At 44.8% G+C, this 17,497-nt stretch overlaps 1 protein-coding gene across 4 annotated transcripts in view; it reads left to right on the top strand.

Annotated features, from left to right (window-relative positions):
• The window catches only part of LOC119973452 (spermatogenesis-associated protein 7 homolog), a 278,469-nt gene that overhangs the window by 24,525 nt on the left and 236,447 nt on the right, over positions 1–17,497 (top strand). The window lies entirely within an intron of this gene.

Here is a 17,497-nt window from a genome sequence, read left to right as displayed (position 1 = left end):
CCAAGAATCTTGAGTGGTTGCTGTGACTAAGCTGTAACGATTAACAAAATAGTAATTAAAGTTGATGAGCAGGAGAACTCTACCTACTCCACAGGATTTCCAAAGGCTGCTGCCAGCCCATCATCGTCTCCTCCTCCTGTTGTCATCTCCATCTGGCCAAATCTGCCAAAAACCTCCACCAAGGGATTTATTGGAGATCTACTGCCAGTCAGGCACCCAGCCTGGAACCCCCCCTCGACAAATGTATAATCATCCTTCGGAAGCATGATTGGCAATAGCAAATTATTGAAATGAGGCCCTAGGCCAAATTTCAAGTTAGCATGGAGATCTCTGCTGATTAGGAAATAGCAGGCAATGATGCCTGATTTTCCATCCTTTTAAATTTACAGAAAGCCTGTAAATGAACCAACAGTGGTACAGCCTGATTTGGGTGGAAGACTGATTGTGCAAATCAGTATTCTGTGCTGGTTAAAGGACATAAGTGGCATTTTCCAGATACAATGGATGGAAAGTATGCTCCGTCCATTTGTTCCAAATCTAACCAGTGATCTGTAAAGAGGCTATTCAGAAAACAGCTCAGGAGTATTTTACTTTAATTTTTGCAGTCAAAGGCACCAGTGTTCTCCTAAGGCTCACAAATAAACTTAGCCATTGCTGGGTATTTGAAGCCTCCCTTGGATCAGGCCATTCCCCAAATGCACCTTGGCTGGTTCAGCATGGGAGCTGGCTGACTTCCCGCCTTACCACCAATGGTAAACTGCAGTGGATTGCTTACTTAGCACTTGGAGCTTGGTGGAAGCAGTCAGATAATGCCTGAAATGAGAGTGGTTTGGACCTCCTGAAGCCAGAAATGGGAACGTGGCACAAAGACACTTCTTATCTGGTTTGGGTGGAAGTTGAAGACCGGACCTGGTATTTCAATTACAGAGAACAAAATGGGGAAAAAAAGATTTTCTCAAAATATTTTGGCCCCGATTGCTTATTCTAACTTGATTCCTTACATTAATTCTCTGTAGTGTCACATTGCTCGTTTTTCTTTGTGTTATTGTCTGACTTGATTTGTATATTTAAGTTCAGATATGCTGATATTTTGCTTTGAGTCAGTTTACATAATGTGATAACATAAGAACTAGGAGCAGGAGTAGGCCATCTGGCCCTTCGAGCCTGCTCTGCCATTCAGTGAGATCATAGCTGATCTTTTGTGGACTCAGCTCCACTTTACCCCCCCCCCCCCCCCCCGCCAAACACAATAACCCTTCATTCCTTTATTCTTCAAAAATCTATCTATCTTTATCTTGAAAACATTTAATGAAGGAGCCTCAACTGCTCCGCTGGGCAGGGAATTCCATAGATTCACAACCCTTTGGGTGAAGAAGTACCTCCTAAGCTCAGTCCTAAATCTACTTCCCCTTATTTTGCGGCTATGCCCCCTAGTTCTGCTTTCACCCACCAGTGGAAACAACCTCCCCGCATCTATCCCATCTATTCCCTTCATAATTTTATATGTTTCTATAAGATCCCCCAGCAAATCATCTATGTAAATTGTGACAATTGTGGGCCCAACACTGATCCCTGAGGGACACCACTAGCTACTGATTGCCAACCAGCGAAACACCCATTAATCCCCACTCTTTGCTTTCTATTAGTTAACCAATCCTCTATCCATGCTGCTACTTTACCCTTAATGCCATGCATCATTATCTTATGCATAATAATAATAATCGCTTATTGTCACGAGTTGGCTTCAATGAAGTTACTGTGAAAATCCCCTAGTCGCCACATTCCAGCGCCTGTTCTGGGAGGCCGGTACGGGAATTAAACCCACGCTGCCGGCATTGTTCTGCATTGCAAGCCAGCTATTTAGCCCACTGTGCTAAACCAACCTTTGAGGTTGCAGAAGGTTACAGCAATGTTTTATGTGGTACCTTGTCAAAAGCTTTCTGTAAATCCAGATATACCACATCCATTGGCTCCCCGTTGTCTACCGCACACGTAATGTCCTCAAAAAAATTCCACTAAATTAGTTAGGCACGACCTGCCCTTTATGAACCCATGCTGCGTCTGTCCAATGGGACAATTTCCATCCAAATGCCTCGCTATTTCTTCCTTGATGAAAGATTCCAGCATCTTCCCTACTACGGAAGTTAAGCTAACTGGCCTATAATTTTAAACAGTTGTGTCACATTGCTAATTTCCAATCCGTCGGGACCACCCAAGAGTCGAGGACCAATATTTACCTGAGCCACTCTTTTTTGTTTTATATATTTGTAGAAACTTTTACTATGTGCTTTTATATTCTGAGCAAGTTTACTCTCATAATCTATCTTACTCTTCTTTATAGCTTTTTTAGTAGCTCTCTGTTGCGTCCTAAAGATTTCCTAATCCTCTAGTCTCCCACTAATCTTTGCCACTTTGTACGCTTTTTCCTTCAATTTGATACTCTCCCTTATTTCCTGAGATATCCAAGGTCGATTTTCCCTCTTTCCCTTCCTTTTTGTTGGCATAAACGTTTGCTGAGCACTGTGAAAAATCGCTTTGAACGTTCTCCACTGTTCCACAACTGTTTCAGCATAAAGTCTTTGCTCCCAGTCTATCTTAGCCAGCTCTTCTCACATCCTATTGTAATCTCCTTTGTTTAAGCACAAAACACTAGTGTTTGATTTTACCTTCTCACCCAACATCTGTATTTTAAATTCCACCATATTGTGATTGCTCCTTCTGAGTGGATCCCTAACTATGAGATCATTAGTCAATCCTGTCTCAATACACAGGACCAGATCTAGGATCGCTTGTTCCCTCGTAGGTTCCATTACATACTGTTTTAGGAAACTATCGCACTTACATTTTATGAACTCCTCCTCAAGACTGCCTTGACTGGCCTGGTTAAACCAATCGACATGTGCATTAGAATCCCCCATGATAACTGCTGTACCATTTCTACATGCATCAATTATTTCTTTGTTTATTGCCCGCCCCACCATAATGCTACTATTTGGTGGCCTGTAGACTACTCCTATCAGTGACTTTTTTGCCTTACTATTCCTGATTTCCACCCAAATGGATTCAACCTTATCCTCCATAGCACCAATGTCATCTCTCACTCCTGCCCGGATGTCATCCTTAAATAACAGAGCTACACCACCTCCCTTACCATCCACTCTGTCCTTCCGAATAGTTTGATACCCTTGGATATTTAACTCCCAGTCGTGACCATCCTTTAACCATGTTTCACTAATGGCCACTAAATCATAGTCATTCACGATGATTTGCGCCATCAACTCATTTACCTTATGTGATGGTAAAAGCACAACAGTGAAAGTGTAATAGCAGAAATATGATGCAGCAAGTAAATGCTTCACAGTAGTAGGTACAGGCTACATTTACTTTTATATAAGTTGTAGATAGGTGTTGCTAAAAATGTTTCAATCATCAATGAGCGTTGAGTTGTCATTTGATTGAAATATGTAGATATTTATAATTATTTAGATTTCTAAAACCTGATTCAAATGAACAAGACTGACACATGCACCTCTCTGGATCATTATGACAGGGCAAGAACATGTCTGTCTATTTGGGAAATTGAAATCATGCAGGCCAGCATGATGGTGAAGAAGTAAATGCTTCACCCACTCACGTACACCAGACCACTTGAACACTAAAATGCAAAATAATAATAATTACATTTTAAAAATATTTTTGCTGCTGAGGCTCAAGGTATAAATGGCTTTCATTCACCGGAAAATGGTTTTACTGTGGGGAGGGGGGACCCGACACCCATGAACAGGTGCGTTGGGAGCGGGTTAGCAGTTAAAATGAATGAATTCTTGGTCAGGACCACAATCCACAAACATGTTCACATCTGGGTTTAATGGGAATGGACCTGGATGCTGGAAACCTACCTGGCAAATCAAGATTAAATTATTGCATGCAGGTGAGTAGTTATTGATGCAGTTAAATTTCTGAATGAGGTCTTTGTAAATTGATTTTAACTTTGCTCCACATGTATTGCCTAGCCTCGGGATACAGAGATGAGACTGATCATAGTGCAGGTAGTTGATTTAATGTTATTATTACTCCATCTGAATAAAATCTCACTCATTACAGCTGGTATCTCAGTTCCTTTTGGATTTTTGTGTGACAATATCAGGAAAGGCAGTAGGATGTGTTGGCCAGCACATCAGAAAAGAAAGACCATCACCATCCACAGAAGTGACAATGGACACATTTTGCAGGTCTCTTAGCAAATCCGTAATGACCGTAAAATATCGAGATGCCACAAACAGGATTTGCGCCAGCTAGATTTTGGAGCGCAATCTTCCCAGGCCCTCACTGCTGATATAATCAGGTTCATGCCCAGAAAGGGGTTGCGATTGACTCAACTTCCCCCCCCCCCCCCCCCCCACCTCTAAAATGGCCCAGCAAGCCACTCAGTTCAGGGGTAATTAGGGATGGGCAACAAATGCTGGCCTAGCCAGCGACGCCACCATCCCAAGAATGAAAAAAAAAATGCATTTTTATCCATTTTAATGTAATTAGCGAGTTTAAAGTCAGCTGACCCAGCATCACTGAATCTTCCCACCCACCAGCGTTAAGTCACATGGGCAAGAATTACTACCACTCTGTAAAAATGTGAACCAAACATCATAGACTCTGAAAGGGAGGAAGGAGGTAGTACAACTCTCTACAGTGTACCATGGTGCACAAGAGGAAGGTTACCACTGGACAATTATGGCGGGGGGGTTCATTCAGGAATGCAGGGCTGAGGAGGGCAGGTCAGGGGTCACTCCTAGACTGAGGGTCGTGGTAGATCTGTATTACCAGTAAGCCTGCTATGTGTCTGTTTTAAACTCAGTATATTTATACAGCTGTTGAGAGATTCTAGTGAAAAGTCTTTTTTCATTCCCAGCTGCTAACTGCCTTCGGAGATTACAGAGCAACGGCTCTTGTCTGAAAACTTTTTTACTGCCATTAATGAATCTTAAGCTAAGAAGTGAGAATGAACTCACGGATAGCAGTAGCCAATGGTCTGGGCCGACTGGGGGAGCGGGGCTCATGAAGTGGGGAGAAAGAGATTGAGAAGAATGGAGGTCACCAGCCTAAGGGGCTGGTTGGATGTGACCCTGCAAAAGAAGGCAGGACAGTGATGTTCAGGCTGGGGGTATTTGGGGATGGTGGTTTGGGGGTTTGGTGGTGCTGCTATGCAATCACTCAGAGATGATGCAGTGGCTTCCCAGGGGTCTTAACTGTTACAATATGACGGCAATGAGAACAGACGATGACAAAGCCTGAGTCTGACCTGCACCTGTTACTGTAGCCCCTCCCTGCCTCAGAGAGTAGTTGTGCTCATCAAACTAATTGTCTATCATCATTTGACCCTCACTATTGTTAGCTGACCACAGCCTCACAGTTGACGTGAAGGGTTGAAAAAAGAATGAAGGAATAAAGGTTGGGCATCAGGTGGGATAGTGTCGAGCCTTGCAGTTGCGACTACCCCATGACCTGGGGGATCCAACAGTCCTCAAGATGCACATGGAAATTCATTTGCCCCAACATATGGTGAACCCCACTGCTGCTGATATTAAGGGAGGGAGCAACCAGAAGTCAACCCATAGGCTATTTTGAAGGGGTGAGGGCAGTGACCGTGGTTGATATAGCGATGAAGTATGATGGACAGCGGAGAATTGAGGTAACGCTGGGCACCGGATACTGTGTCAGATAGTCAACTTCATGAACCAGGAGGTCAAGGGGTGCTGGGAGTTATTCAGGGATTCTCTCTCTCTCTCTCTCTCTCTCTCTCTCTCTCTCTCTCTCACACACACAGTGGTTAGCACTGCAGCCTACTGCAATGAGGATCTGGGTTTGAATCCCGGCCCTGGGTCACTCTGTGTGGAGGTTGCACATTCTCCCCATGTCTGCGTGGGTTTTGCCCCCACAACCCATGGGGCAGCACGGTAGCACAAGAGGCTAGCACTGTGGCTTCACAGCGCCAGGGTCCTAGATTCAATTCCCTGCTGGGTCACTGTCTGTATGGAGTCTGTACGTTCTCCTCGTGTCTGCGTGGGTTTCCTCTGGGTGCTCCGGTTTCCTCCCACAGTCCAAAGAAGTGCAGGTTAGGTGGATTGGCCTTGCTAAATTGCCCTTAGTATGTAAAAGGTTAGGAGGGGTTATTGGGTTATGGGGATAGGGTGGAAGTGAGGGCTTAAGTGGGTCGGTGCAGACTCGATGGGCCGAATTAGGATTAGGGTAGATTCAGAAAAGAATGTTCCCAATGGTGGGAGAGTCCGGACTAGGTAACATAGTTTGAGGATAAGGGATAAACCTTTTCGGACTGAGATGAGGAGAAATCTCTTCACCCAAAAAGTGGTGGATCTGTGGAATTCGCTACCACAAGAAGTAGTTGAGGCTAAAACATTGTGTAATTTTAAGAAGGAATTAGATATAGCTCTTGGGGCTAAAGGAAGCAAGGGATATCAGGGGAAAGGTGGGCTCACGGCATTGAACTTGATGATCAGCCATGATCATAATGAATGGCGGAGCAGACTAAAAGGGCTGAATAGCCTCCTCCTGTTTCTTTGTTCTAATGTTTCTCTATTACCAGGGTGATGAGCCTGGGTTGGCCATGTGAGTGAGTGAGTCATTAGTTCAGGCAGGAGCATGATGACACCTTGATTTGATGGAAGCTGTGATGCTCCTCAGGTTCTGCTTATGTGTGATTCCTGTCTGCAGTCTGCTGACTGCACACTCACTCAATGGTAGAAAGTAAGCAAGCTGGCTGTAAAAGTACAAAACTATTAACATTCCGACTGGAGTGAACCCAGTAAGGGTGCAACACCAAAATTATGCTTCATAATGCCATGTATATACATCACATTAGTGTTAAGTAAGTACAAACACACTTCCCCGAAAGCACCAAAATTGCAGCAGCACAGATATTTGTTTGGTATGATGTTAAAATCTATCATGTGTGTCTCCAAGCAACTGGGAATGTCAGTGGATCTGCATAATGAGCATTCAGTTCACTTCAAACATAAGAATCAGATTTGCAATGTTCAAATATGAAGTTTAGGAATCCTTTTTAAACTATTGGGCCTCTGATGTTGAATTTTTGAGTGCATTTAAATTAGAAAGAAAATTGCATTACATAAAATTCTATCACCCAAGGACAGTGCAAAGCATTTTACAGCCACTGAAGTACTTGTGAATTTTGTGCAGAACAAACTTCCAATGTGACAATGATCATATAATCTGTGTTTTATGATATTTGAGGGATAAATATTGACCAAGACCCTTGGGAAACGCCTCTACTGTTGTTTGAAATAATGCCATGGGAATTTTTATGTCTACGTGAAAGACTAAACAGTTTAAACGGTTTAATGTCTCATCTGAAAGATGGCGCCCCTGGCAGTACAGCAACGTCTCAGTAATGCACTGGTGTTTCAGCCTAGAGTTCAGCGCTTATTTGATGGAGTGGGACTATGAGCCCACAAACTTCTGAATATGAGGTGAGACACTTAAAATAAGGTGAGACTCTGAGCTCCAATGGAAGCAATCAGAGAGAGAGAGACTGTTTTTATTCCCAAGATCAATGGAGTTATATGAAAATAAATGTATGTGATGAGCAATGTGACAAACATGACTGCAAGCATAACCTTATGCTAATATCTGAAACTGAACTTGCAAGCTCCAGCTAATATTTAAGGTATGCTGATATGTTTTATGTATTTGCATATTCATTAAAATCATCATTTAATTTCATTTCCAGTTGATTATGTGAGCATTCAGTCAAAATGGATTATTTCCATGAGCAGTTTTAATTTATTCAAGGACCTCAATAATAGCTGCTGGAGTGAAAGAAGCTGTGAACTAAATGAATGATAGACTGGTGTTTAATATTGTGCCTACTTGATGAATTACTGAGACCTCTTGTGTTAAACTTCATCTAACAAGTGAATTTGAATATTTCTAATAAAGATTAAACTTCAGTGACCACTCTGTTTCTAGTTCTGTATTCTACAAAATTGTTGACAGATATTTCAGTTATAATGGGTGGATTTTTCTGTTCTTGGGACTAAGTGCTCTGGTGGATGGGATAAGCGGCACATTTTCTGCTGTGCTGTGGGGGCGGGAAATCGTGCCTGATTTGATACTTGGAAACTCATTAATTGTGCATCGGTGAGCGGCTCTTCAAATCATATGGCAGGATGGTCACTGACTTGTCCACAACCACCCCACCACTACCTAATGGGATCGCCCTTGTGCCGAAGGCAAGATCGGCCATTCACAGGAACTCAGTATGGATATATTCATCACATCCTGACATTCACAGCAAGACACATTCAGTGTTGCATTCTGTATGTTCATGAACTAAATCTGTCTTGTGTCTCTTACAGGCTCCAGAAGGCTCAGACAGACTAGCAGAATTGCCCCACCCCCCTCAGTGGAGGATGGTGAGGATATTTCAGATGAAGACCTGTCACTGCATTCACCTGCTCACCCTTTACCACCTCAGAGACGCACACCCTGGTGGATCACAGCCCTAGATTAGGCTTTGGATCACATCCTGGAGAACATCTCAATGAAATTTCTCTACAGCAGCCGACGGCAATGACAGCCCAGGAATCTGGCACTCGGAGGACTGCTGGAGAATAAGTAGCAGTCTTGTCCGAATCAGATGATGAAACTTTCTAAATGGCTGTCACTAGCATGCGAGAGATGCAATGACAGGTGGAGAAACATCAAGCAGAGCTGCGAGTGGCAGTCATAAGACTTGAGCGGCATGATGGCACCGTGGTTCACACTGCTGCCTCACAGCACCAGGGTGCTGGGTTCAAATCCGGCCTTGGATGACTGTCTATGGAGTTTGTACTTTTTCCCCCCACAAAAAATGGGATGAGGTCCTACAAGCGGAATTCAGGGAGTTAGGAGTTAAACTAAAAAGTAGGACCTCAAAGGTAGTAATCTCAGGATTGCTACCAGTGCCACGAGCTAGTCAGATTAGGAATGTCAGGATAGATAGGATGAATGCGTGGCTCGAGAGATGGTGCAAGAGGGAGGGAGACAAATTCCTGGGGCATTGGGACCGGTTCTGGGGGAGGTGGAACCAGTACAAACCGGACGGTCTGCACCTGGGCAGGACTGGAACCGATGTCCTGGGGGGGGGGGTGTTTGCTAGAGCTGTTGGAGAGAGTTTAAACTAATGTCGCAGGGGGATGGGAACCGATGCAGGAATTTGGAAGATAGTAAAACAGGGACAGAAGCAAAAGGAAGTAAGGGGGAAAGTGCAAGGCAGAGAAGACATAGTCAAAAATCAAAAAGGGCGACAGTACAAGGTACAGTGACTGAGGGGAGCTCAGTGAATAGGCCCAGTAATACTAAAAGGAATAAAACTGGAGATGTTAAGATTCAAAACAGAGGTAAAAAAAAACCAACATAAGTGTACTTTACCTGAATGCTCGTAGTATTCAGAATAAAGTAAATGAGTTGATGGCACAAATCATCGTGAATGACTATGATTTAGTGGCCATTACTGAAACATGGTTAAAGGATGGTCACGACTGGGAGTTAAATATCCGAGGGTAGCAAACTATTCGGAAGGACAGAGTGGATGGTAAGGGAGGTGGTGTTGCTCTGTTATTTAAGGATGACATCGGTGCTATGGACGATAAGGTTGAATCCATTTGGGTGGAAATCAGGAATAGTAAGGAAAAAAGTCACTGATAGGAGTAGTCTATCGGCCACCAAATAGTAACGTTATGGTGGGGCAGGCAATAAACAAAGAAATAACTGATGCCTGTAGAAATGGTACAGCAGTTATCATGGGGGATTTTAATCTACATGTTGATTGTTTAACCAGGTCGGTCAAGGCAACCTTGAGGAGGAGTTTATAGAATGTATCCGCGATAGTTTCCTAGAACAGTATGTAATGGAACCTACGAGGGAACAAGCGGTCCTAGATCTTGTCCTGTGTAATGAGACAGGATTGATTCATGATCTCATAGTTAGGGATCCTCTCGGAAGGAGTGATCACAATATGGTGGAATTTAAAATACAGATGGAGGGTGTGAAAGTAAAATCAAATACTACTGTTTTGTGTTTAAACAAAGGAGATTACAATAGGATGAGAGAAGAACTAGCTAAGGTACTCTGGGAGCAAAGACTTTATGGTGGAACGGTTGAGGAACAGTGGAGAACCTTCCAAGCGATTTTTCACAGTGCTCAGCAAAGGTTTAGACCAACAAAAAGGAAGGGCGGTAGAAAGAGGGAAAATCGACCGTGGATATCTAAGGAAATAAGGGGGAGTATCAAATTGAAGGAAAAAGCGTATAAAGTGGCAAAGATTGGTGGGAGACTAGAGTACTGGGAAATCTTTAGGGGGCAATAGAAAGCTACTAAAAAAGCTATAAAGAAGAGTAAGATAGAGTATGAGAGTAAACTTGCTCAGAATATAAAAACAGACAGTAAACGTTTTTACAAATATATAAAACAAAAAAGAGTGGCTAAGAGTTTTTTGGGTTGGTCTTCACAGTGGAAGACACAAATAACATGCCAGCGACTGATAGAAATGAGGCTATGACAGGTGAGGACCTTGAGAGGATTATTATCACTACGGAGGTAGTGATGGGCAAGCTAATGGGGCTAAAGGTAGACAAGTCTCCTGGCCCTGATGGAATGCATCCCAGAGTGCTAAAAGAGATGGCTAGGGAAATTGCAGATGCACTAATGATGATTTACCAAAATTCACTAGACTCTGGGGTGGTCCCGGTGGGTTGGAACTTAGCAAACGTGACACCACTGTTTAAAAAAGGAGGTAGGCAGAGAGCAGGAAATTATAGGCCAGTGAGCTTAACTTCGGTAGTAGGGAAGATGCTGGAATCTATCATCAAGGAAGAAATAGCGAGCCATCTGGATAGAAATTGTCCCATTGGGCAGACGCAGCATGGGTTCATAAAGGGCAGGTCGTGCCTAACTAATTTAGTGGATTTTTTTGAGGACATTACCAGTGCAGTAGATAACGGGGAGCCAATGGATGTGGTATATCTGGATTTCCAGAAAGCCTTTGACAAGGTGCCACACAAAAGGTTGCTGCATAAGATAAAGATGCATGGCATTAAGGGTAAAGTAGTAGCATGGATAGAGGATTGGTTAATTAATAGAACATGAAGAGTGGGGATTCGTGGGTGTTTCTCTGGTTGGCAATCAGTAGCTAGTGGTGTCCCTCAGGGATCCATGTTGGGCCCACAATTGTTCACAATTTACATAGATGATTTGGAGTTGGGGACCAAGGGCAATGTGTCCAAGTTTGCAGATGACACTAAGATGAGTGGTAAAGCGAAAAGTGCAGAGGATACTGGAAGTCTGCAGAGGGATTTGGATAGGTTAAGTGAATGGGCTAGGGTCTGGCAGATATAATACAATGTTGACAAATGTGAGGTTATCCATTTTGGTAGGAATAACAGCAAACGGGATTATTATTTAAACGATGAAATATTAAAGCATGCCGCTGTGCAGAGAGACCTGGGTGTGCTAGTGCATGAGTCACAGAAAGTTGGTTTACAGGTGCAACAAGTGATTAAGAAGGCAAATGGAATTCTGTCCTTCATTGCTAGAGGGATGGAGTTTAAGACTAGGGAGGTTATGTTGCAATTGTATAAGGTGTTAGTGAGGCCACACCTGGAGTATTGTGTTCAGTTTTGGTCTCCTTACTTGAGAAAGGACATACTGGCACTGGAGGGTGTGCAGAGGAGATTCACTAGGTTAATCCCAGAGCTGAAGGGGTTGGATTATGAGGAGAGGTTGAGTAGACTGGGACTGTGCTCGTTGGAATTTAGAAGGATGAGGTGGGATCTTATAGAAACATTTAAAATTATGAAGGGAATAGATAGGATAGATGCGGGCAGGTTGTTTCCACTGGCGAGTGAAAGCAGAACTAGGGGACATAGCCTCAAAATAAGGGGAAGTAGATTTAGAACTGAGTTTAGGAGGAACTTCTTCACCCAAAGGGTTGTGAATCTATGGAATTCCTTGCCCAGTAAAGCAGTTGAGGCTCCTTCATTAAATGTTTTTAAGGTAAAGATAGATAGTTTTTTGAAGAATAAAGGGATTAAGGGGTATGGTGTTCAGGCCGGAAAGTGGAGCTGAGTCCACAAAAGAGCAGCCATGATCTCATTGAATGGTGGAGCATGCTCCAGGGTCCAGATGGCCTACTCCTGCTCCTAGTTCTTATGTTCTTATGTCTGCGTTGGTTTCCTCCAGGTGCTCCAATTTAATCCCACAGTCCAAAGATGTGTAGGTTAGGTGGATTGGCCATGTTAAAATTGCCCCTTAATGCAGGTTAGGTGGGGTTACAGGGATACAGAGTAGGTCTATGGAGGTTGCTCTTTCAGATGGTCAGTGCAGACGTCATGGGCTGAATGTCCTTCTTCGGCACAGTAGGGACTCTATGGTAGAGCAAAAGATGGAGGAGAGACAAGGACTTCATAATTTGAATGCATTGTTTGTATGCATGTATGTTCCCTCTTTTTGCAAGGGTTATCTAAGTTGTATTGTGAGCCTCAGATTTGTGTGATGTTGGGCAGATTCATGTTAGTTACTCTCTCCTTGACGTGGAGATGCTGGCGTTGTACTGGGCTGAGCACAGTAAGAAGTCTTACAACACCAGGTTAAAGTCCAACAGGTTTGTTTCAAACACGAGCTTTCGGAGCACTGCTCCTTCCTCAGGTGAATGGAGAGGTATGTTCCAGAAACATTTATATAGACAAAGTCAGAGATGTCGGACAATGCTTGGAATGCGAGCATTTGCGGGTAATCAAATCATTACAGATCCAGAGAGAGGGATAATCCCAGGTTAAAGAGGTGTGAATTGTCTCAAGCCAGGACAGTTGGTAGGATTTTGCAAGTCCAGGCCAGATGGTGGGGGGTGAATGTAATGCAAAATGAATCCAAGATCCCGGTTGAGGCCGCACTCATGCGTGCGGAACTTAGCTATAAGCTTTTGCTCTGCAATTCTGCGTTGTCGCGTGTCCTGAAGACTGCCTTGGAGAACGCTTACCCGGAGATCAGAGGCTGAATGCCCTTGACTGCTGAAGTGTTCCCCGACTGGAAGGCAACATTCCTGCCTGGTGATTGTCGCACGATGCCCATTCATTCGTTGTCGCAGTGTCTGCATGGTCTCGCCAATGTACCATGCTTCGGGACATCCTTTCCTGCAGCATATGAGGTAGACTACATTGGTCGAGTCGCACGAGTATGTGCCGCGTACCTGGTGGGTGGTGTTTCCACGTGTAATGATGGTATCCATGTCGATGATTTTGCATGTCTTGCAGAGATTGCCTTGGCAGGGTTGTGTGGTGTCGTGGTCGCTGTTCTGAAGGCTGGGTAATTTGCTGCAAACAATGGTTTGTTTGAGGTTGTGCGGTTGTTTGGAGGCTAGTAGTGGGGGTGTGGGGATGACCTTGGCAAGATGTTCATCTTCATTGATGATGTGTTGAAGGCTGCGCAGAAGGCTACAACATCTTCTTCACAGCCTTCAACACATCATCAATGAATATGAATATCTTGCCAAGGTCATCCCCACACCCCACTTCAAACAACCGCGCAATGTATGGCTTCCTAGTCCATGCGGCGTCAGATTCTTGTCTTGTGAAATGTGGCGGAACTGTCTCCTGCTCGAGTCCAAATACGAAAAATGACTTTGGTGGAACCGTGTTTGTGATGGTCATCTCCGTGGGATGGGACCGATCACCTCAGTCTCTGGTTCTTCCTGGGCTCCCACTGACCATGCACCTCAGGCCGGGGGTCCTCATTAAGCGGGCCTGGATTGTACCGGGCCGTTCTTCTCCTCCTGAATCTGAGCACTGCCATCAAGAAGGAAGTATTGAGCACAGCCTCCTTTCTGAAATCCTCCTTCTGCCTTGGGCAGATAGATCCAACATATTAATTTGCATTGACCAACTATAGCAGATCTCCCACTCTCAGCCAGAAAGCCACTGTCATGCCCTAGGGTTACATCTGCACTTCTCGCCTTCCCTGTTGCAACCTCGTGGCTCAGGCTCCCACACTGATTATAGGTGCCGAAGAAGCCATCCCAAAAAATCTGACAACTCAAGTCCATTGTGGATGGAAGAGGCTTGAGAACAGCCATGCTATAGTCACCATCATTCATAAAATGCTTGATTTGGAATAGAGATTAAGCCTGTCTTGCACTTTTTAAAGACTGGATGTTTTTTGGCCCTCACCCATGTCAATTGGGCAATGCGCTTTACAGGATTAGATTGAGCATCTTGCAGATATTCAGTAATTGTGCTCCGATAATGACAGGATGTGTCTTCCCTTCTCATATATCTGGGCTGGAATTCTACATCTGAGAGACTAAGGGCTGGATGCTCGCTTCTCTGGAAGTGAGAATTGCGATCCGTTTTGTGCCTGGCGCTAACTCTGACGCCATGCTCTGGTCCCTCGCTGGCGGCAATGTCGAGGTTTGCACCCTGCGCTGGCGGATCAATACAAAACCATCATTCTCATGGATTTTAATATCATTAATGGCTTGAACACTTCATGTTCCACTCCTCTGTGATGCTCCGCCTTTCTTAGGCAGCAGACTCGGGGGGGGGGGTTGAATTAGTGGAAATATTTACAAGCAGGGCCTGGACACCGCATGGCTGTGGAGGGGTGCATGAGGCTGACAAAAATCTGAAATATCCTTAAAAACTGTCGGGATTGCTGGAGGGTGGCTGCCCGAGCCAGGGGCAGTATGCAACTTGGTGGACTTGAGGTGCCCCCTCAAGATTGGGGTGACCTGGCTCAACCATCATTGTTGCAGTATGTGGATTTAAACGCACACCTTTTTTGCTACTTACAGGTTCCTAGTTGCTCGCACTGCTGAGTGCTCACTATGTCCTGTGAATGCTCAAAGAGCCTGTGATCATCTGGGAACTCACCTAGGCTGCCTCTCTGGAAACCCTCATACCCCAGCTGTATCATCAAAGTGATGGTCTGGCCAAGCTCAGTCGGTAGCACACTAGGTGTTGACAATCTTTAGAAGCATTGCCCCACTGCAGAGTAAGTGGGGGATCAGGAGAGCTCACCCAAACCAAAGGACACCTGCACCGTGGCCTCTGGAACTCTCTCCGGTTTTCTTCCCCTCACAGGCCAGGGTCCCCCATCCCTTGGGAACCCCAGCTGTCTCCTGGTGAGGCTAGCAGGGCTGACTGCCTCTGACACCATCACCCAGATGCTGTTCAGGAGGGCAGGCTTGAGTCTGCGGCCCACACCGGGGAAGACGTTGTCCCTCCTTCTTCTCACTTGCATGGATCAGTGAGTCCACCTCAGACACCCAAACTCGGGGGGGGGCAGGTCTTCCTTGAGCCATCATCATGGCTGCAGTGAGTGTGTGCTAAGTGGAGTGCCTAAAACCAGCTCCAACTGTCAGACTCTTCAGTTCTAAATTTGGCTCCAGCAGTTACAACACCTGTTGGGCCGGGAATTGCTTTCAGTTCGCACCAGCAGAGTGCTGGTCATTTGCATGTCCTGACTCGCTCACCGAATTGCGCCCCCAGCGGAAATGTGAATCGCACGCTATTCAGTTCTGGTGGAAACACTTAGCGGAATTCTCTGTTTGAGAGACTTCAGTTTTTTTGCCGGGACTGAATTACATGCAGCTCCCACTCTAAGCAACCCCTGTTAGACACCCAAAGCAACCATCGTGGACACCATCGTGAACACCTCTGCTTGAAACTGCACCAGTCTCACCTTACGCTTTGGCATGCTGATGAAGCTGTTGCAGCTAGACTTTGAACATTCATTCACTTCTAAGTCACAAGCAAAATAAAGGTGGATAGCTGCACTCCACTTATACCGGTCATGATTTAAATGGGTCTAATTTCCCGCTGGTGTGGCACGTGAGTGGGAGGCAAAATGTGATTCCGGCAACTTGCATATTTTATAAGCATTCATGACATGCTTATAAGTGCAAATGGGGTTCCCGACGTAGATCAGCAGGAAAGCCAACCTGCCGTCAGCCCATCTTGAGAATGATGTGGAGATGCCGGCGTTGGACTGGGGTGAGCACAGTAAGAAGCCTTACGACACCAGGTTAACGTCCAACATGTTTGTTTCAAACACTAGCTTTTGGAGCACTGCTCCTTCCTCCTTCACCTGAGGAAGGAGCAGTGCTGCAAAAGCTAGTGTTTGAAACAAACATGTTGGACTTTAACCTGGTGTTGTAAGACTTCTTACTGTGCTCACCTTGAGAATGTTGAGGGGGAAATTCCGACTTCTTTTCCCGCTGGCGGAATTCAGACTTTGGGCCTCACCTTTCATTTTCTGCACCTGCCCATTGATGCACCATCAATTGTACGCGAGGCGAGTGATTTACCAAAGTCAGGCTTTAATTGACTAGAACACAGCTCTGCAATCATCTACAATGGAAAGGGACGATCATCAGGCATCTGACCATTTATACCTCGTTAATAGAGGTATGGTTAACTCAGTCTCTCGGCCAATCGGTCAACCAGGGCCAATGGTAAGCCGACGTTCTGGCCCAATGGCAGACGAGTATGCAGATCATATCACCACACCCACCATGAAACCCATCGCTGGTGGGATGGAAAATGATTGGGGTACCCTTGCACCAATACAGAAATTAAAAGTGAACCCCCCCCCCCCCCCCCCCCCCCCTTCAACGGAGTGGTGCCTGGGCTGTGCCAGGGGGCACTCTTTCCTTCCTGAATAATGCACTCACCTAAGCTCCTCTGTCATGTTCTGCTCACCAGTTGCATTCAGTGGAAGATCTTTTGTGAATGGATAATGTAACGGAGTGGGGAGTGGGGATTATTAAGTATAGTGACCTGATTGTTTGATGCTAATTTATTGTAATGGATTCCCCGTCATTCAACATGAGGATTCCTGTAGCATCACTGGGGACAATCACAGCATGTCTTTACTTCAGCCTGAAATGTGATATGGGTCTCACATGATTTTCCGCTCTGGTGCCGATCTTGCCCGACAGAAATGGGAGAAAAATCCCCCCTAATATTTTTTGCGTCTCTCAGTAAATACTTTGTATCAAAGAAAACTTTGAATTAAGAAACAGACAGCCATGGTTCTGCGATTGTATTCTTGCTTCTGAGTCTAAAGACTATGGATGTAGGTTCCACCTAATACTTGAGGACATAACCCCGATTGTCGTTTCAATACGGCCTGAAATATTAAATGAGATATTAAATTGAGGCCTCATGTGGATATAAAACATTGAATAGCACAATTCAAGGAAGGGCAGGGTGATTCTCCAGGTGCCCTGGTTAAAATCTATTCTAACACAGCACCTCTTAAGAACAAATTATCTGGTCATTATTTTACTGCCGTTTTCAAGAGTTTGCTGGGCACACATTGCCTTTTGTATTTGTCTACACTTATTATGCTTCAAAATTAATTCAATGATTGTAAAGCATTTGAAATGTCCTGTAGGAATAGAAGGCACTGTGTATGTGTGTGTGTAATA

Source organism: Scyliorhinus canicula, chromosome 1, assembly GCF_902713615.1.
Source record: "Scyliorhinus canicula chromosome 1, sScyCan1.1, whole genome shotgun sequence".
In the NCBI taxonomy this organism is placed as follows: domain Eukaryota; kingdom Metazoa; phylum Chordata; class Chondrichthyes; order Carcharhiniformes; family Scyliorhinidae; genus Scyliorhinus; species Scyliorhinus canicula.
The sequence above is the reverse complement of the archived record's forward strand: the minus strand, read 5'-3'. Positions and strand labels throughout refer to the sequence as shown.